The sequence below is a fragment of the Chrysoperla carnea genome, chromosome 3 (assembly GCF_905475395.1).
Source record: "Chrysoperla carnea chromosome 3, inChrCarn1.1, whole genome shotgun sequence".
In the NCBI taxonomy this organism is placed as follows: Eukaryota; Metazoa; Arthropoda; class Insecta; order Neuroptera; family Chrysopidae; genus Chrysoperla; species Chrysoperla carnea.
The window spans coordinates 12,268,599-12,285,232 of NC_058339.1; the positions used below are offsets into that span (position 1 = coordinate 12,268,599).

The following is a 16,634-nucleotide window of genomic DNA, read 5'->3' on the forward strand; positions in this document are numbered from 1 at the left end:
CCCATGACTGACTGTTCTTTGCCGTGTCTAACTAGATTCATCAAGTCTCATGAAGAATGTTGATAATTTATTGCCTTGTATTCCCGACAAAATCGTTGGTGATATTCCAACAAAAATAACACCTTTCCTTGACAATTGAATGTTTATTTCTTACTCAAAAGGTCTTCTCAGATGGTAAATATTCTTTATCATAATAATCAATTTTACGCCTTAAATTTTTTTTAAAACTCGTAGTCACTGATTTTGTGTGTGTAATTTATAGCAAAGATTGGGTTTATATTAAACCCTTACGTTAAATTAATTTAAGTAATCGATGTACGATAATATCACTAAACCTAAAAATATTCTGTGACAAGGTTGCCAATAGAGGACATGTAAGGACAACTACCAGTAATTTATTGTTCGATTTCCACCCGAAAGATCGAATTTTGTAAGTTTACGGAATCTTGCAATATTTTTTTCTTTCGCGAATTTGATTTTTTTACTTTTAGAGGTTTTATTTTCTACATTTCACAACCATAAATACTATTTGCTCCCCATTCTGCTCCCCTCCGGCCAACTGGTCTTTGTTCTGTCTATGTGTCAAATTCTTACGTTCTATTTAATTATTTAGTGTTCTTAGCGCCAACCAGGGTAGTATAATATCCGTGGTTCGATTTCTGGTAAGATGTGTAGCTTAACAAAGCCTATCGAGGCAATTGGGTCTTGGTTCCGTAGGATCCATCTTGTAAATCGTTAAAGAAAGAACAAAAGTTTAAAATTTTAAATCTAACAATTCTTTATAAAAAAAATTAACAACTACTGTTTACCCGTGAGGGCGCAAATAAGGTTATAACATTATATAGTATGTATTATATGGGAGTATCAGTTATGTATCTTTCCTTATTTACATGACGTAAAAAAAGAAAAACAAAAATTAAGTAATCAACACTGTCTTTATATGGTATTTATATATATATATAATTAACTCAGTCAATGGTTTGTTTTCACTTGTTTAAAAATATTTTTTAATTTTTATAAAGTATCTCAATAGGTGATCTAAGCATTTTATAAAATAGCAGTAATAATTTAAGTTTAACAACTCAGTTAAGTTATCAACTTTACTTTATCAATAATGATAATCTAATCGCGTGTAAATTCTGTTTTTCAATAACTCTTTTATAAATTGCAAAGTAATAAGTTGATCGTATTTTTTTCTATGTGCATTGACCCTTAATATAAATTTAATTATAAATATTTTATTGTTTTTTACAGTTGCTGTGAAAGTCTGATAGCGAAAGAAATTTTCAATAAAAAAAACATCTCTTCACTACTCTACAACAAACATGAAAAAACAAAAATAGTGTTGCAAAAAACGGGATAGTTTTTTGAAGTGTAGTTTTTTTAAGTGTTACCGAGCGGTTTTAAAATATAATTAAAATGATAGTGCAGTTTTATTATTAAAGTGACATGAAGAATAAGAGAAAAAAAAATGAAATTACTATAACAAACGACGACGCGCGATTGGTGAAAGTGTTTTGAATATATATTCCACATTACATACACAAAGAGAAAGAAAAGTTTTTTAAATTGTAACAACAACAATAAAATTAAAACATAAATATCGTGACATTTATTTTAACTTAAAAAAATTTGTTATTTTTTTTACTCAAACTCAGCAAAAAAACTTATTGGTGACCCAAATACAAGTTAAGAATATATTAAAATAAAATTGATTTTGTTTATAAAAAAAAAAGAATTTAATATAAAAAAAAATTTAATGTGAAAGTGTTTTTTACGTGTGAAAGTTTTTACATTAAATGCACTTTTTTTTTTGTAATTTTTTAGTGTTTTGCAGTTTTTTGTTTCGTTTTTTTTACTTAATTATATCAACTTGATTATTATCAACAACGTGCCGTATTTATTATGAATTATTTATATTGGCGGCTTCTTAATAAGTGATCGTAATAAGAGATAGTTTAATTTAATCGTACAACAAGTATAAACGTATATATTAATTAAATTGTACTGTTTTACGAAAGAGGATATAATTTACTTGGAACTTGTAATTTTTATCCAAATTGGTAAGTTGTTTTATTAAGATTGTAATTTATATATAACTAGCTTGATACCCGCCCCGCTTCTCTGAAAAGTAAAAACCATCGCTTTATATCTTCCATCTCTCTTGATCTCGCTTATCCCTCTTCCATAACACTCGGGGAGGGATTGTTTAACACAGCTTAAATATATGCAGTTTTCAATTTTTTAAAGTGTAAAATAGTCATAATTCATGGAGTATATCAGAAAAGATGTCCCTGAATTGTTTGACATTTGCTATTATAAATTTTTACAGAAATCTTTAATTTATGGTTCAAAATTATGACCATAGCTGCAAATCCATTCATTAGTTTTTGCGTGAAAGAGTAACAAACAAATAAACAAACAAACATTCTTACTTTCACATTTATAATATATAGGGATAGGTTTTCTTGCTGATTACTTTTTGTTCGTATGTAATATAGCTTGTTTTATTTATTTTTATTATCTTAATTATTTTCTAATTAAAATTTTTACTTTAATTTCTTATGTAATTCTAATGTTAATTACCTACCTTAGAGACTTGTGCTAATCTGATGTTGAGTTGATAATTTATTTATGATAATAGGTTTGTTATTATTTTATAAACAATTAAAATAGTTTTTATTTGATTAAATATTATTTTGTTGTAGGTAAATTGAACAAACTGAAAAAAGATAGTTACTTATTCAATCACGGTACGGCGTTTCTTCTTTTCTGACATAGGGTCTTATTATTATTATCTTGAATCCGACAGTTGATGACATTTCCACTTATTCAGGGATTTTATTAACGAAACAGAATTCAGAGTAAATAAAACCAATATAATGTCAATTGAGTAAGCTTCCACAGATTTTTAATTTTAACTCTGTCCTTACTTTGCATTTATTAGTGGGATAATTTCCAGCATTTTATTTTGATAGAATTTGCCCCTAAAAAATAGTCTCTGAAGCTGTCTATTTAACTTCTCCAAAAAAATTTATTTGAGATTTTCAATAAAATTTAATAATTTAATGAATAATTTGGTAAAATTTAAAGTGGTTTCTTTTTACAGTCTTTTCAAAAGTAGCACTCTTATTTGTTCCAACTTGCACGTTTTTACTAAATTTAGATCATCTATTACAATTTACTTAGAAGATGAATTAATTCTTTTTATTTACAATAATTTGTTTAAGATAAACAATAATTTAAAAAGAATTATATTAGCACAGCATAAATAGTAATTTAATTAGAATTTAATAATAAAAAACAATTAATTTTGTAATATCATAAAAGTATAATTATTTTAAACAAACATAATTTACAAATTAAGGATGTATGAGCATGGTAGTGGGGGCACAAATTTAAAAATAGATATTTTCAATTTTGATGATAAATTTATACTATTACTTGACGGTATAAGACGAAAAGTAAGAATAAAATTTTTCGATATCTGGCTTAATTTTCAAAATATCGAAAATTGAAAATTTTGTTTAATTATTTAGCTTTCGATATTTCGAAAACCAAGACACATATCGAAAAATTTTATTCTTATTTTTCGTCTACATTCATGAAGTTATAACAAAATTCATCATCAAAGTTGAAAATAAGATAAAAATAATTTCAACCCTTAATCTACCCTGCTCTTACATCACTTATATGGACAGTGACACTTACTTTTTTTCTTTTCTAATTCATTGCTAATATGTTTACTTTCTATTACAAAGTTTTTTTTAAATTTGTTTTCATTCATTCAAAATTATCAAAAACTTCCAAAATATGTCGTTTGTTGAGATTCCTCCATAAGAGCCAATGTATTTTATATCGATTTTTAATGACTTTTTTCTTAAAAATTTGCACGGTTACCTAAGCTGAAATTTTAACCACATATTCTTTGAGTAAAAGACTACCTACAAACAAATTTTGAGCCTTTAAATCAAACATTGTTGTCATGCTCATACATCCTTAAAGAGAATTGAAAAAAATACACTCGAACCAGGACTTTTTAGATTCATGTCAAGCGCCCTACCAATTAGGCTATTCGAGTTGTATACTCAGAGTGCAATTTTTTCAACTCATTGAATATTTATTTTTACTTTGTTTATTCACTTATTTATTATTATTACTTTTTGTTATTGTTTACTTTAATCATGCATACGATATTTATTTACATCATAGTCTCTCGATTATTATTGATGTTTTTAATATGATACATACAGGTTAAACTAAATTGACAAATATCTTGTCTAGTAATCTTAATTAAAGAGACTTGAAAAATATTTACAAAAAAAAATCGTTCACTTATAAGTAAAGTTAAATTGATAAGAACTGTAATAAGTAACTGACTTTAGTAGGTATAACTTTTATTTAAGATTTATTAAATGAAAGCTGTGAAATCAATAACAGTTTATAAAATAATAATTTTCTTAATTTTGTGTTGTACTCTTGCTTGGTTGAATGAAGCGTGCAATGTGAAGAAGCAATTAATAATATTTTATTTGAAAAAGTAAGTTGTTGGGTTAGATCATCAGTTTATAATCTTCTATTGAGAAATGCTTAATAAATTATATATTTTAATAATATATTATCTATTCGAATAGATATATATATATATATATATATATATATATATAAATGATCGTTATCTTATTTTATCCGCTGGTGTTATATACTTGCACATTCAATTTCTATTTATTAGTTCATTCGCTGTAGTCTTTTTTTTGCATATTTAAAAGTAGTATATACCGGAGATTTAGTTTTTAACTGTTATTTTTTAGCTAAAAATTCTTAAATTTTATTTTGGACATAAAAGTCTTTCAAGAAGCCACTAATCATCTTTTCTTTTTTTCTTTTGTTTCTACACCTTTATAAAAGTTTTTGCAAAAATTTAACAAACCTCTTCCCCTAAAGTTTACAACGTTATATTACATGAAGCACGATAAATGTTTTTAATTTGAATAAAAATTTTGATATCTTATAAAGAGATACAAAATATTATAATATATATAAAATATATGTAAAATTTATTATGCTCTAATTTAATGTTTATTACATCATTAAAATAATGAAGTCTAATCCATTTTACAAACTGGTCGTTGATAAATTGCGCAAATGTTAAACATACTTCTAATGAAATCACTTAGAAGATAATACCTCGCCGCGATTAGTGTGTTATTATATATTTTCTTTTTCAAGAAACTTATAATAAGTGCAAAATCATTAGATTTAGGATCTAATTAAACTTGGTACTTTAATAGGTCTGATCTGATGGTATTTGAATGTTTATACTTCATAAACCTTCAGCCTATAATAAAGCGAAATTTCTTTGATATTTTTTGTCTGCCATTTAGAGGCCAAGGATAAGTTTGATCCGGATGAGTCGACAATTAAAATTAAATTGCGTAAAAATAAGGGACAACTTCACGCCGTCACAACAAAAATTAATTTAATTAATAGTTGTGATGAGCTGGTGCAGTGCATGATATATGCATGAAGGAGGTGTACTCAGCCTCTCAATATAATTAAGGAGCTGATAAAGGAAATTATCAGCGGAAAAGGTGGTAAAACATAAATATGGTATCAACAATGGGCACTATAGGCTAAGTATGTTCTTCGTGGACAGCCAATATAACCTACACTAATCTATTTTCGTTTGAAAAACGTTACTGAAATTTCGTTAGTTTTTTTTTGCGTAATTTCCATACGGTCTTAAATGTAAGAATTATAATATGCAATGTATAATACAATCATCTTGGGTTTTACCTCGTATTTTTTTGCAGGCAAGGTAAACTTTTGGAGAGAAAGTTTTATCGGTAAAGTCGAATTAAATATACATATATAACATGAGCGTTGCACAAAAACTTTGATTGCAAATATCTCCAAAACTTCTGAAAAAGACAAAAAATATTTCTTGACTTAAAAACGTAAAATTCTATGAAAAGGTTATCAAACTCTTTTCTGTCATTATCGCTTAGGAATGATATATAAAACTCTATTTAGGAAAAAAACAGACATTATTTATAACTTTTAATGAAAAATTTTTTCTTACCACGACAGTAATTTGAGCGAAATTTTACACAAAATTTTTATGTTGAGATTTCGTTAGAGATGTAAACTTATTCACCAAAATCTTACTTTGTACATACAAAAAAAAAACGACGTGTTGCACTCCGGGAGTGCAGGCAGAAGTGAAAACTTGAATATTAACGTTGTGCATTTTTGATATTTTGGAATGGCCAGGGAATAATTTTGCACGAATTGCTTTAATTATCAGTATAAAAGTACTATCATTTATGTGGTAGAATACAGTATTTATTTATTGCGCTATCCTACACAAACATGACAATTTCATGAACGAACATTTTTTACCCATTACAAAAAAAAGTGTATAACGCCACTAAAGAAGCCTTCACTTAAAAAAAAAAAAAAACAAAACCAAAAAAAATTATATTTTTAATAATAAGGCAACCGCACACAGTGTTCCCAAGCGGTCACCCATCCAAGTACTGACTGTACCCAATGTTGCTTAACTTCAGTGATCGGGCGAGAGCCGGTGTACTGACTGTGACATAGTCTTACGCTTTTTCGATCAGGACACGTGTCCTGTCGCGAGTTTAACATTTTTTACCCATTACAAAAAAAGTGTACAACGCCGCTAAAGAAGTTTTCACTTCAAAAAAAGATAGTTTGATGGAATAATTTGTTATTATAAATGACTGTGGTATAATATAATGTATAATGATACCACACATTAAAGTATAATATACATACTACTACTATAATATACTACATACATAAACATAAACATATTTTGTAATGAATGATATTCTCTCAGTTCATTAATTATTATTAAATAGTTATTTTTATTACATGTTTTAAATATGTATAAAAAAATAATAACAATATTTATATAAAGTGTAAGTATGTAAGTAATAATATTCACAACATATATGTGCAATTTTAAATAGAATGGGAAAAATATTATTTATAAATATATTTATATTTATGTTAATTTTAATTAGATTTATATTTTATATGGATGATTTTGAATAATTCTTTTTTATTTTTTAATATTCAATTCATTATTTATTTATTACTTATAAAACATACTCACAGACAAATCACACTACAGACTGAGACACAATAAGTATTGTAATTTATTGGAAATTTTAAAAGAAAATAGATACTTAAGGATGTATCAGTATCAATGCAGTTTTTGATAAAAGGTTTGATTTTTTTTATATGAAGTCTAAATCAATTCTGAAAATTTTAGGGGGGGTGGATTGTTGCATGATTATTTAAATAAATAAATGATTTCAAAAGTAGGCATATTTAATATTGGTATTATGGGAAAACGGTAAAGGGATGATATGTTTTCATAGATTTAAAGTTAAAACCTTCATAAAAAATATTGAAAACAAAAAAAATCTGTTTGACCCGACTAATCCAGGGTGTATGAGCACGGTAGTGGGGACACTAATTAAAAAATATATATATTTTGATACAATTTTGGTGGTGAATTAGGTTATAACTTAAGAATAAAATTTGTCGATATCTAGAGTAATTTTCAAAATGTCTAAAATTTTGTTTAATTATTTAGCTTTCGGTATTTCGAAACCCAAAGCAGATATCGAAAAACTTTATTATAATTTTTAGTCTACATTCATGAAGTTATAACAAAAGAGTAAACTTATTATACGATACGAAAGATTTAGGCTAAATTGTTTGTTTTAATAAAAATTTGTTTGTGGGATAGATGGAGGCTTATTGACCATACATATTAATATTAATATTATTTGCGTAAAGTACAGAAAGGCCAGAAAATACGCAAAGTATCAAAGTTGTATAGGAACATACTTAAATTAAATTTTTTAGGAACTAACTGTACATTTTCGTGGAAAACCAACATTTTCTAAAAGCAAGCTAATATTAACAAATTTAATATGCATAAAGTCACTTATTATATATTATAAATTTGGTTTGAAAAACGAAAGTTTTAAAAGCTGCGACTTTTGAGACAATATTTGTACTATCAAAATAAAGGTTTTATACAAAAATTCATCTTATTCCGTTAGATTTCGAGGTTGACCACTTTTTGTTTTGACTAAGATGATCGAGTTAATAAGAAACCATGAAAGTAAAAATTCTAGAATTATTGATTTCGCACATCTACAAGGTCAAAATATCCTGTATAGTACCGTATGCATTAATTTAAATAAATTATCTAAAGTTGATGATAGCAAATGACACAGACAATTAGGTAAGTTTAATTTAAAAGAAACTTACATTAACCTTGAAAAAATGTTTGATTTTTTTATTTTCCAACTTTTTTTTTTAAATCATTCTGTATGCATGCAAATTCTAACCAAAATTTTGATTTGATAATAATATAATATGCATATATTTATCAGCCGGAATGTCAAAAAGAAATCTATAAAAAAAACAATACTATCTTTTTAAGATTATAAGAATCATTTGAGAACTGACCACATTTTTTTTTAAGTATTAACTGGTTTTTGTGTTTATCTTAAAATTTACTATAATCATTTATTTATAAATAAAATAAATAAAATACTCATAAAAAAAAAACTTAGAACTACTTGTTCATAACAAAACGGGACTTTCCACTAAAAAATTATCTATACTTTAAAAAAAACAAGTGAAAACAAACAATTAACGGAGTTAATTGTTGAAATACCATGAATAGAAAGTGTTGATCACATTACACATACATACATGGATGGCACACATACTGATATCCCCATACATACAATACAATTTACGCATAATTTTCGCCCTCACGGGTAAACAATGATGTTTACGAAAAAATGTTTCAAACAAAAGTTGGTTATTTTTTTATAAGGAATATTTTTTACATTTAAACTTTTGTTCTATATCTAACGGTTTACAAGATGGGTCCTACGGAGACCCAATTGACTTATGTTGCTCATTTACGAACTCACTTTTTACGTCCTGTAAATTTCAGCTTGATATCTTTTTTCGTTTTTGAGTTACCGTGATGGCACACAGACGACAGACAGACAGACAGACAACCGGAAATAGACTAATTAGATGCTTTTATGAACACCTATACCAAAATTTTGTTCATTGTATCAATATTTTTAAGCGTTATAAACTTGGGACTAAACTTAGTATACCTTGGTATATTTCATATACATAGTATAAAAATAAATGTATATTATATTTATGTAATATTAGTTCTTTTTAATTTTTCATCGTTATCATAAAAAGTGGATTTTTCTATTATTAATTGAAGTAAGAAAATCCCCTATTTAAAAAATATCGGAAGTTTATGGCGGTTTCTATAACCATGTTTAATTATATTGTTTATTTTAAATTGGAATTCCCGCACTATACTATTATTTATTACCAATAATTATAATTTTCATGACTTTTATCATGCTAATTACAAAATTATTCCCTTGAAATCATTCATTTTTTTATATTACATATTTATAATTATGTTAAATATTTTGGAAAATTCACGTAGCGCTCGTTACGTATTACAAATTAAAAATTAATAGTCTATACTACAGAGGGAAGTATGGTTTCGTGGCAAACACTCTTACGAAACTTCATGAGTGGCTTCATTTCAGTGTAACCTAAAACGTTTTCATTTACGAAAACTTTGGAAATTGGGGAGTTTTCAATGTGGAAAACGGAAAACATATCAAGAAAACGACCTATTGAAAAAATATTGAGAGCCATTTGCTTTTTTCTTGAATGCAAGATAAATGAATATATATTAGGAGAGAATAATAGTGGCCTACAAAAATATTGGGCCGTTTGGCGTGACCTCCACTCTCACAAGTCACAGTGAATATTTTAAAAAATAGACATAAGAAAAAAGCACAAAATGATCTTACAAAATTGAATATGTGCATAATCAATCATTCAAACCAGCAAAAAAATCAAAGCATATCTAGTTAAGAAGTAAGCGCTACATTTATAATATACGAAGATAATATAGGAACATAGTTCCAACCGAATGTCCCACGACATCTGTCGTTTTTTCTTCTTTAATCATTTAAACTTTTATATCTTTTTTTTTTTTTGTCTATTAACAAGTCTCATGATTGTACATCCTTAACTATAGGTTACTATTCGTTTAACTCTTATAAAATGATTATTTCTAATTCTAATATGAATTTAATTTTTTCGTAAACATCAAATTAAAATATCTGATTTCGCAAATAAAAATAGTTTTTTATTAATGGTATATTAAATTGAATTTATATCAATTAATTCACGTGTACACTCCCCCAATTAATATAAATTTCATAATATATTAAATAATGAAACAAATTATAAATATATTTTAGGCAATTTTAATAGATTAAAATCTCCACTAACAAAAATATTTATAATTTTTAATAATCAATTTCAAAACTCTCCAAAAACAACTTAATAAAATTACTGGTTTTTAATAATAAATGTTCAAGGCTATCTATACATTTTTATATAGAGATACTAGCCAACCTTTGAAAGTCAATATTATATTTACAGTATACGAAATGATTTGATTATTTTATCCTTTTCAGAAGTTGATTGTTATTTTAATTTTTTTTTTAATGTGCGTACAATTGATAAGAATATTCTGATAATCATTAATTAATTTTTTAGTAATTAATTTCTAAAATGCAAGTTCTTTGTTTTATTTTTTTAAACTTGCTTTTATAAAAATTGTTTAAACTAGCGTAAAATTTTCTTGCTCTTTCTGGAGCCCTTCTTAAATATATACTTAATAAGATCACGTCAAAAGAGTTGAAAAAAATTTAATACTTTGTTGAAACTCTTAACGTGATCTTAATGATAAGAAGGGCTCCACGAAGCCAAAAAATTTTTCATAAATTATTTTAACATTTTTTTTAGTTTATAATGAAAACGATTTCACCCCTTTGAACTTGTTGAAACTAACAATTTTTAATTTCAAAATTTTTTTCGAAAAATGCGACTTAAAAATATGTTATTAATCCTTTAATCGAAAGAAAATACTTTGAAGTACACTGGCGAATATCGTCTATTTCCTTTGAAAAATTTGGCTAAAGCATTTTTCTGTAGCTATCGTGTTTTCTATCGATTAAATGCAATAATGACATATTTTTAAGTCGCTTTTCCTCTTAAAGTTAACGATTTTCGAAAAAATGTTAGTTTTTTAACAGGATCAACTTTCTAATTTAAAAGTACTAGGTCCAATCTGATGTCAGAATATGGTTTCCCCATCAAACTCTGCAACTTTTTTTTGAAGTTATTTTTTGGTCGGTTTACTACAAAACGATCTATTAGCCGTAATTTTCACCTTTTTATACCATGTATATATGAAATATACATAGTATATTAAGTTTAGTCCCAAGTTTGTAACGCTTAAAAATATAGATGCTAGGAAAAACATTTTGTCAAAGGTATTCATAAAATCACCTAATTAGTCCATTTTAGGTTGTCCGTCCGTCCGTCCGTCTGTGGACACGATAACTCAAGAACGAAAAAAGATTTCAAGCTGAAATTACAGCGTACTCAGGACGTAAAGAGTGAGGTCAAGTTCGAAAATGAGCATCATAGGTCAATTGGGTCTTAGGTCCGTAGGACCCATCTTGTATGCCGTTAGAGATAGAACAAAAGTTTAAATGTAAAAAATGTTCCTTATCAAAAATAAAACAACTTTTGTTTGAAACATTTTTTCGTAAACATCACTGTTTACCCGTGAGGGCGCCAATTAGGCGGAAATTTTATAATATGTACTATACTTGATTATCAGTTATGTGTGTGTCACATGTTTGTATGTGTAATGTGATAAAGAAATCAATACTGACTATGCATGGTATTTCAACAATTAACTCAGTCAATTGTTTGTTTTCAATTGTTTTCATTATCTTTGTTCCAAGACTCAAATATTATCGTCATGATACCTACGATATGATATAAAGTTTAACAAACTTTCTTACCAACCTTAGGAGGTAAAAAAAATTACAGTTATATTACGTACCACCTTGAAAATTAGGAGAAAAAATACATTGACAGTTACTTTCTCAATACAAAACCTTTCTTAAGAAATTTTTCATTTGCATAACATAATTTTAATTAGCTACGTGATAAAAGATTAAAACTTAAAATTAAAATAAAAAGATGATTATAAAATGTATTACCATATAAGAATATATAAAATGCATATTACTTTCTTCCTGGTGTAAAAATAAACATAAAATGTTAAGGTTAAAAAAAAATACTAATTAATTAAAATCAGTTGTAATATGAAAGTAAAAAAAAAAAATAAATAAATAAATAAAAATAAAAATAATTGTCTAAATGTCAGTTAACAACATTATTTTTTTAAATACATTTTTGCTTAATAAAATAATATAATAATGCAATTTGCAAGGTTATTTCATGCTTTTTTATTTTGATTAAAAATATTGTGTGTGGTTTTTGTATTTAATCATGAATGATTTTTTTTTATTTATCTACTAATTCAAGCATATTACGTCAAAAACCCGTAAATTCCGGAAATATATACCCGAGCTTTTTTTGTACTTAACTATTAAACAAGTGGAATTTAATAAATTTAAAAAACCTCCGACAAATGCGATTTATTCCTTGTAAACCGATTTTTGGAAACTTAGCTATAAAATGTTCTCAATCAAGGCGGTTCGATCGTTTAGGGGCTACGGTGCCACTGAGAAACACACAGCACAGATAAACACTTAAAACTTATAAGACTCCTTCTGAAATCAATATCTAAGTGATGGTCCAGGACATCAGATGAGATGAAAAGGATACTTAGAGAGATATCATTTTTTGAGACAAATTTTTGGAAATATTTTAGTTGAAATTGAAATATTTGAGTTGACTTTGTTGTTTTGAATTATTGTTTTGAATAACCTAATTATTTTACCATTTTACTTTTCGAAATGAATTGAAACGGGTTTATTTGACCATTCATTTCTATAGTAATTATTTATATGTTAAAATTATACGTCATGCCTTTTCCGCACTGAATCGATTTTGAAGACCATCGCTAATTTTTTAGTTTTCTCGTGAACGGAACTCTAAGTACTGGAACCATAGCTAAGAACACTTTCCGTTAAATTATCTTTCAAATGAAACCAAAAAAATTAAAATCGGTTCATCTGTTTAGGCGTTAAAATGCCACAGACAGACAAACACACAGACACACACACACATAGTGATCAAACTTATAACACCTCTTTTTTTAATTCGGGGGTTTAAAAAAAGTAGGTTATTATGATTTCAACTTAGAGTTTAATTATTTTCTATTACTGACGTTAAAATCATATATTCGCACCGTGGGTGAGTTTTTTTGGAGGCGTTTCCATGGTAACGATACACTATTTTAATTATAGAATTGTATGGATGCATATATAATTGTATGGATTGCATTTATGACTACATTCAAAATTTAATATTATTGTCTCACAAATTTAAATAAATAATTATGATAATTTACATTTGAAAAATAATATTTGTGCAATTTCATTTCTTATTTTCATCATTTTGAATGCATTAAGTTTAATTAATTAGTGTTTTTCAATAATTTTAATTTGACATTTTCTATAATATTAACATGTAAATTGGAAATTGGTCATAACAGCCTCTTTTAATGCAAAATTTTTTCACTAGAAGCGCTGGCATCGATTTTATTGTCCCTACTATGACTACGCACACAACGAATATTTAAAGTTTAATAACCATTTCCTGTAAGGATTGTATTTTTGCTTCATAAGGAGTGTCGAAAAAATCAAAAAACACATTCGACATTTAAAATATTTTTTTATGTAATCGAATGCAATGACATTTAAGAAAAATATATTTTAAAATTTTGATATCAATCTAAGTGTTATTTTTGTGTTACCACCTGCAACTCAGATATGATTTCGTCTACAAGAAAGTATATAGGTATCATTTATTGTAGATCGATCTTTCTATAAATAAAATGCATTATTGCTTGAATTGTTGATCCGTAACTTTATCATGAGTATTCATAATTTTTTAAAATAATTCAAAATATATAACACTTCAATCATAATTCACCTTGGTTTTGACTGAGGAGATAAATTTGATCGGTCTGTATCGTGTCGAAAACGACTTTTGACACAAAAGGTTTGGTGTCTGAACATTGTAGATTATTATTTAAGTATTACAAAATAATATTCAATTGTGTATTGCAATGCAATTTTTTGCATGATTGCTTGCTAAGATAAAAATTTTTGACAGCAAGTAAAAGTAGAAATGGAATCACGAGTTATGTTTGAAAAAAAAAACTTTTAACTCCGCCTTTAATATTTTGCAATATAGAAATTATATTTTGTTTTTAAAGAAAATATAACTTGAAACAGGCAAACTTGATACGATCGAAGATTTTTTTTCAAACCCACTAATTTTGGATCAATCTTTTCGCTAGCTATCACTTATGTGCTTAATTCCGCGACCAGGACTCCACATTTTTGAAACCTATTAGACCTAGGTTAATTTTGATCAGAATAAAATTTGGATGTGATAGAGCAAAATTAAATTTTTTAGATTCTGATAACGTCATAAAGTTAAAAAATTCGATTTTTTGGGTTATAGAAAGTCTCAAATAAAAAGAAAGAAGAATCCGGGTTCGAAGAATTTTTATGTGGGTAATTCTATAGTCAGTCTCATTTAAGTTTGAAAAAACTCAAACAGGTATATATATTTTCAAATCTAATACATATTTATGAAAATTAATAACCAACAAGTTGGTTTACTTAAAAAGTATATATGGAGTAATAAGTTTTCACAAAATACAATGTTTTATTTAAAAATTTTGTTATTGCGATATTATTATTATTAATAGTTAAGACATACCTTATGTAAAGTTACTTAAGTATAAATAAATATTAAGATACATTCATAAATACCATTTAGGTATATATAGGAATTCTTGAAATGTTTCAGGTAAAATCGTGAAAGTGATGATTTTAAAATTATATATGCATATGGAATAATAACTTATTTATAATATATATAGTCTTTTCAAAAATATGTTATTTAAAAATTTTTATAGTACCATACATAGATCATGTCCACATATTCAATTTATATGCCATGTCTCGAGCGAAGCGAGTTCTGATGCAAGAGACCAAAATCATAATGAAAGCCTATTTAGTGTCTGAGGGATAGTTGTCAAGGAGGTCTTTTATACAACGTGGTTCATTTTTAACCCCGAAAAAAGGGGTGTTATAAGTTTGACCGCTATGTGTGTGTATGTGACTGTCTGTTTGTGGCATCGTAGCGCCTAAACGGATGAATTGTTTTTGATTTTTGTCGTTTAGTTTGAAAGGTAATTTAATGGACAGCTCTTAGATATGTTTCAAGTGCGAGTTTAGGGTTCCGAAACCCAAAATTTGTCAGGAGTTTTTTAAATTTTGTAAATCGGGAAACTAAATTCAATCTGATGTCAGAACATGATGACGCAAATCAAACTCTGCAACTTTAGTTTAAGTTATTTTTTGATTTGTTAACTAAAAGACGAGCTATTAGCCATAATAGATTAAAATAATCCATCCTTTATGGCCAACAGAGTAAGAGTGAATATTGTGTTGAAAAATAAAATGAAATTGTCCGACAAAGCGGACGGGTAATGCCTAGTGTAAGTAATATGATTATGTTTAATAAATCTTTGCAAGAAGTTATATAAACAGCATATTTTTGATATGCAGAATGAACGAAATTTACATTACATTTAAAAAACGTGTAGCATTTATTTTATACCTATAAATATTGATAGATTTTTTAATATACAAGAAGAGATGGTACACATAAACAAGAAATAAAAATTGTCTAATAAATCATTGAATACGATAAAATCAGAACAAGTTCAGTTTCATCATTAAAACAAGTCTCATAAGAACTATACAATTCGTTTGATAAATCATTTCGCATCTTACATCCATCAGTATGAAAGAGTATATTATATACATTAGGCAATATGTATAAGAAAGATACTATTATATGCTTGCTTGTATTATTGCTTATATGTTGATAAAAGCATACTGAACTAAAGCGAACTAAAGTATAGAGACCACATGTGTTAATCAGTCAATGCCAGTGATACATCTGCCCCTGAGCAAAGATCTATAGCGTTTGGAACAAGTACAGCTTAATATTTGTATTTACAATAGAATCGGATTGAATTTAAAATATGAATTCATTGATACAAAATCACTCAAGTAAAATAAACAAAATCATTACTTCTATGAAAGAGATTGATTTTACTTTAAAGTCATGCATTTTATTGATGGAAAATAAAATTGTACTTAGTTTGAATATATAATCGTGTAAATAAAGCAAATCGATGAATTAAAAGAAAATTTTTTGCGTTTGCTTTAAATAGAGGATTTGTTTATGATGATCGCATATCTAGTGTCTAGTTCATATGTGATTGGGCCAACTACATGAAGATTGTTGTTACTAACTTACAGAAAGTTTGAAATAAACTTATTGATCATTTTTATAATATATACCATTTTTTTGGTATCAATGTAGCAAGCACCGATAGCGCATTTGATTGAGCTGTAGACTTCTTAAATCAATTGAAATCC

The 16,634-nt window shown here is 26.6% G+C and overlaps 1 protein-coding gene across 2 annotated transcripts in view; it reads left to right on the forward strand.

Moving 5' to 3' along the window:
- Window positions 1-1,828: 1,828 nt before the first annotated feature.
- Window positions 1,829-16,634, forward strand: part of LOC123294501 (protein dimmed-like) — a 73,091-nt gene continuing 58,285 nt past the window's right edge. For both annotated transcript variants that reach the window (XM_044875551.1, XM_044875550.1), the window contains exon 1: window positions 1,829-2,063. The gene's annotated coding sequence lies outside the window, so the exon portion shown is untranslated. The remainder of the gene's footprint in view (window positions 2,064-16,634) is intronic.